This window comes from Charadrius vociferus, unplaced genomic scaffold (genome assembly GCF_000708025.1).
Source record: "Charadrius vociferus isolate BGI_N301 unplaced genomic scaffold, ASM70802v2 scaffold67, whole genome shotgun sequence".
Lineage (NCBI taxonomy): Eukaryota > Metazoa > Chordata > Aves > Charadriiformes > Charadriidae > Charadrius > Charadrius vociferus.
This window is the reverse complement of record NW_009649485.1, coordinates 1,061,927-1,068,053: the sequence shown is the minus strand read 5'-3', so window position 1 is coordinate 1,068,053 and position 6,127 is coordinate 1,061,927.

The following is a 6,127-nucleotide window of genomic DNA, read 5'->3' as shown; positions in this document are numbered from 1 at the left end:
GTCTGCTGGGTAATAAGGATATTTTTGGAGTGCGTGTCCTTGTAACGCACTTGTGAAGTTAAGTTGTGGTTTTCAAAATACTTGCAGATTTTTGACAGTATTATGTGTCTGTCTCATTAGCCACAGTATGTTAGCTCATAGAATTAGAGTCTCTAGTACATCATATAAATTACATAAACACTGGCAGTGTTTCTGTATTTTGTTTATGTATTTTTAACTTATGTTTTTTAAAGATAAAAACCCATTTGGGGACTTAGTAGAAATGCTGAAGAGATCTCTGTTGCTCCTTTTCTTTCTCCTAAGCTGAAGGACCTGTCAGCGTGGGAGAGACAGGGCTTGCTTCTTAAAACGTGTCCGTCCTATTTGTACAGAAGTGTCTTAAACATGTCTTGGTTTTTGACAGCATTAGCATACCACATTTCGTAGAATAACTGTGATTTCTAAACAAGCAAAAAAATGGCTGTGTGACTTGTACCTCTGTTTCCCTCTTAAAGTCTCAAATGCGGTTTCCCGTCCTATGTTTACCTGTCAGAAATGATTGCTGAAGTTTACAAGTTTTGTTTTTTCAATTAACTACAGGACAAACATTTAGTGTTCAGTCCTGCTGAGTGTGATTTGTGCCTTTGCCATCAATTATCATTCTCATGTGTTCAGGGTTTTGCTAGCTCCGGGCTGGAATGCTGACCATGACTGTGAGCGTGCTCATGGGATATCTGTTCCCAAAATTTGTGTTTATCGTTACATAATTACATGAATAAACAAACTTCCTGCATGCTTCAAAAAGAATTTATGAAGTTCGTATAATTCGTAGAGGAAAGCATAAAGTTTTCTTTGTTTTGTTGTAAAGACACAACCACAGAGGCATACCGCGCTTTTTGAAAATAAACGCTGGCTTTGCTCCTTTCTGTCTGAAATAAGGAAAAGGATTAAGGTTTTGCCACCTTGTGTCCTTGGTCCAGCTCGTGGTGGAGCTGCACCAACACTTGTGCCAGTACGGTCATGTGGAGGGGGTAAGTCTGCCTCCGTCACCGTGCAGGCTGAACCATGAAGGGCCCCCTCAGGACTGCGGCACAGAGAAATCCGTGCTGCAGGAATTTTAGGAATGCTCAGAAATGTTTTATTTTGAAACATAGTGGAGTTTTTTTGGCTCAGAGAGTGAACCAGAACCAGCAGAAAACTCACTTGAGATTAAACATGAGAGTAAGGCTCCCAGATACAGCCAGAAAAAGGTTATTTTTGCTTAGTCAGAGCAACTCAATAGAATATAAGGGGTGAAACAGAAACTTTTTTCTTTTCCAGGAAGAAGCGTGCATTCAAGTTTGGTGATAATCCTAGGGACATAATAAGATTCTCTAATAGTGTAGGGCCGAGTTTAAACCTGCCGCAAATGGAATAACTCCCGTGAAGCTGAACCTGCCAACCCCAGATGGGACTTTGGCTGTTTAGAACTTACAAATCTTACCTGCTGGGACTTATTTTAGATCAGCACATGCCACCTTGTGGCAAATGAACAATGATGCATCGGTTCTTTTTCCAGCTCTGTAAAATACGTTTTTTCTTTATTAAGATTCTGCCCTCTTTTTATATTTGGTGGATTGCAAGATGGGTTTCATCTCTGAAGTTCCTGTGCTTCACCTCGGTAGTGCCTGCGTAGCTTGGAAAGCCCGTCTGTTCAACATGGCGGGATTTTGCGCCTGGATGTTAGGCCAACATAAAGTGTGCTTTTCAGCAAGGCACTCTGAGCACTTCCCGATTTGAAGGGAGCAGCTGGCTGAAGAATAACTGTATGGGGATAATCTGTAAAGTAAGGTATTGTAAAGAATATGGAACGTTTACCTTTAACCTTTTACCTTCTTTTTTGCATCCAAATTGTTTGTGGTGCTTACCTCTCCTGCACAAGCTCTGGATTTAAATGCTTTATTCCTCTTTTTGTTTTCTGACATCCCACTTGCTCACTGGGGATAGCAGTGTTCTTTTCCAGTGTAAACACAGCCTTTACAAAGATGATTTTGGTTTTCACGACGAGCCTTTCATTTGCAGTGTTTATGCAGGCCCAGCATGCACTGTACAATATCTGTCTTGTTTGCGATGAGCATCAGCGTGATGGGAAGGGAACAAAAGACTACAAGGGATAATCAGCAGATGTAATGAAATGATGCCAATAGCAAGAGAGAATAGCTGGAGAGGCTGCTTCTGGGGTTAGAAAAGTCCTCAGTGGAATGTGGTATTTGCAGATTCACTGGAGCCGGTGGATCTTCTAGATACTGTCTGAGTATGTTGCTGGAACTCGTTCACCTTTTTAACTTTCCACCTTTTCTTGGAAAAGACGAGTGATGCCCACTGCCACAGGTTTTCCAAGATGTTTTTCCTGGGCACTGTGTTGGTGACACCTCATCCCTCCTGCACACCACAGTGTGAGGCTGTAAACCCCTCACTGCGAGCTGCGTTTGGTTTCAGAGCAGGACGAGCGCAGCAGATACAATTCTGCTTCCTGTCGTGCCCATTTCATGCCCTTTCATTTGGTTTCATGGGGATTTGTTTCCTATTTCTTCTAAAAAGATGCGTTTCTCTGCCATGTTACCAGTCTTCTCCCTGCTCTGTAGAGGTTTCTTACTCTCACTGTTTTTTCTTTCAGTTGGCTTTTTTTATGGGACTTTGTATTGAAATTCCTTCAACTTGTCTTTTACGTGCTTTACATTTGTTAAGCTTCAAGACCTTAAAACTCTACTTTGGCCTTTATAGTTGTGGTAGCCTGGTAAGTTAAGTGAAAAGTTGTGCAAAGTAAGTTTGTTGTCACAGAAGAGTAGGTATTTCTGTAGTTTACCTTACCCACAGTTTTCATTAAAGGAATTTTTTTTAATAATAACTATACCACAGCCTAGAGCTAATTCCCCCCCCCCCCCCCATTTTACAACAGCAAGGGTAAACTGATGGGGAAAGGCCTGAGTGTCTTGGGCTTGGAGTGGCTGTGCTTTAAAATAGTGATTAAGAAATTTGGTAGCCAAAGTCTATAGCTTTGACTGTGGTGAATTCTTTCCCCTATCAAGATAGAGAATACAGGAGTGTTGAGACCCTCTTCTCCTGTCTCATGTGGTGTGTGTGCTCCTTCCAGAAAGATGTGAAATTGGTAACTTTGCAGTAGAGGAAGGTGTAACCTGCTGCATTTATTTCAGTAATCTGCTTTCATTGTCCATCTGTGTGTAACCATTTTAGTTTCTAAAACAAATGCTTACATATTTTTCATTTTATAAAGCCTGTAATGGTTGAAGTTACATGCAGCTCTATAGCGGCAAATTAATATGAGTCACAATGGAGGAAAATAAATTTTAATAGAATAACATAGCAGCTGTAAGTTTGCAGGGAAGTAATTTAAACCATACACTCTTACCAGTCTGCCTTGAGCATTAGTAAGAAGTATCTTAAGTGAGATGTACTTCATTCTGGTTGTAATTCTGGTGGTAATTTTTTTGATGTTTAAAGCTTATTAGCCTACAGCTTTTTCTTTTTTTTTTTTTTTTTCCACATCATAAGTCTTCAGTTGAAGGGGATTTTCAGTGACTTCTGCATTAGGTTGGATTGGGGTTTCTGACCTACAGGTAATAAATGCCAGATCCCCTGTGATGCTCAGTGAGAATTCAGAATCGTATCTGTACAAAACTGGATCGATTTCTTAAACTCAGTGGCTGCTGTGGGGCGCTGTGTGCATTAAAGTGGCTAATGTGCTGCCAGAATGGGCATTATCTGTATCTCAGATTAGAAACAATTATTAACTAAATAATAGTTTTCTTTCCATCAGTCGAGAATGTGTTGGCAGAATGGAATGGCTGCTTCCTGAGGGAGATGCTGGAAGAGGAGGGATTGAAGCAGTGAGTTGGGGTGGGATATTTTTGGTTAGGAAAGAAAGAAAGGACCAAGAAGAGGAATTACTTTTTAACAAAACATCTGGAATGGCCAAGGAGCAGCAGAGGCAGGCAGTGAGTCAGTGTGAACCTTTCAGTCTGCCACAAGATTGCCATAGGAAGAAGGCAGAAAATGTAGCTCGGGGAGACTGAGCTGCAGAAGTGAGGTCTTGTGGTTTCTGGCCGTTAAGGCACTGAACAAAACCCAAAGAGACCTCAGGATGGGTTAGACTTTGACAAAGAGAGTTGCAGGTGGTCATAGGAATTTATTGGCATGCCTGCAGCTGGGTGTGCAGAGGGAAGGGGGCAGCTTTTGGAAGGTGTGGAATTATTATTGTTAGAGAGCTGTATTGCAAGTTGTCTAAGAAGCAGGGTTGTTCTAGCTACAGCTGTCTGGTGATTTGCATGATATGTTTAGTTAGGATTTTCATTAAGTCCCATCCAAGTCCTTGAATAAAGCCATCCCTAGAACAGGAAATTGAATGTTTGTAGAGGGGGGAATGAGCCTCATCCCTCTTACATTGTTCACTGCGCAGGAACAGGAGTAAAACACAACGTGGTCTAGCTCAGTGCTGTCAATACTGTCATCGTGTCTTAAAGCTTGTCTTGTGTTCGGCCGTGCTGGTTTCCAGAAGGCTGTTCTACAAATAACAGTCAAATATGCATACTGTAATACTGCCTTTCTTGACATAGTAGTGGGGCAACATGGAGGGATTTTGTGAGCTCTGTGCCACTTAAAAAAAAAAACCAAAAACAAAAACAACCAAAAATCTTTAGGTAAGGTCAGTTTGCTTCACCTGCAGGGTGCTGCAAAAGTTTTTATGGACCACCAGAGAACAGAGACTTGGAGCGTACATCGTACGAGAACCTCATGAACAGAGTGTTAGGTCACCCATGAATGCAAGACATTCAGAAAGGTGTATTTGAAAGACATCTTCACAAGGGAAAATAAGTACATTTGTCAGAAATTGGTATAGATTGCAAAAGCAGACTGTTCAGATTTTAAAACAAATTTGTTTGGGCTGTGGTCTTGTCTACCACCATTTGTGCCAGTAAAAACAGATTTGGAAGCTGTCTGTCCAGAGTTTAAGTTGACAAGCGTATGCATTCATGCCAGAAGGACCCAGACACTTGTTTCTTTGGGGACGTAAGCTACACAGTGTGATGGACCTGCTTCGTCACAACTGTTTTGCAAGTGGCTTTTCTGATTCCACAGAGTGGAGGTATTTTTTTTAAAAAATTGTAATTGAACTCAAGGAAACTGATTCAGGGATATTATGGAAGCAATAAAGAGAGGTTTAAAAAAATCAGCAGTTTTCTGGAGATTATTTGCTCAGCTCTACTATTAATATTGTTTTGTTTGCCAAGCTATGATCAAAAACATTTGGCAGGCAAGACTTGGTCAGGAAAGTGAGCCAGTAAAGTTGAGCTGTCATCTAAGTACATACAGAAAAAGTGTTCTCTTGGCATGGAAAACAGACTGTTTACAGAAGTAATAAACATGCCCTCTAAAATTATGTTCCTTCTCTCTAAAATCATGGAAGGTCACAAGACTTTGACCCTACAGAAGGAGCATAACACTTTATGAGACTTCTGTCAAAGCACATGATAAAAAATAAATACACTGTAATAAAGAAGTGTCAGTCTGATGGCTCAAATGTGCCTTCCCAGCGTATCCTGTCTCCTTTCTTTAAGATGTGGTATGTGTGCTGCCACGCAAAGGAAGCCCATCTGGAGGGGGTAGCACATCAATCCATTTTCTTGACGTATCAGTTGATGTAATTAACTTTTGTTTCATCTCCTGAGTAAGCCTTGTAAACAATAAAACGTGTCAAAGTAAAATACAATTTATTGAAAAGTGTAATTTGCAAAAGTCCTCGTGGTGATTCAGCTGCTGGATAGAGCCCCAGATGCTGAGTATCCATGAGGAATAAGAGACTGATCTGGCCAAGACTTGGTTTTTGTTTTTTTTTCTGAGCCCTGGCGATAAATGAGTGAGCTGTAAGCAAGGGAGAAGGTAGTGGCTGGCTACCTCAGCAGCTGCCTGCAGCTGGAAGAGGAGCGCGTTCCCCACCATTACCAACACACCCCGAGGGCGGTACTTTCGCCTTCTCTTAGTTCTTCAGCATTTCCAGGTTTAATCTTAATGTGGGTTCCTCCTTCCTCCCCTGTAAATCTGTTTGTTTAAATGCTGCTGTGTAAACTCCAGGCACGGGAGTGAGAAATAT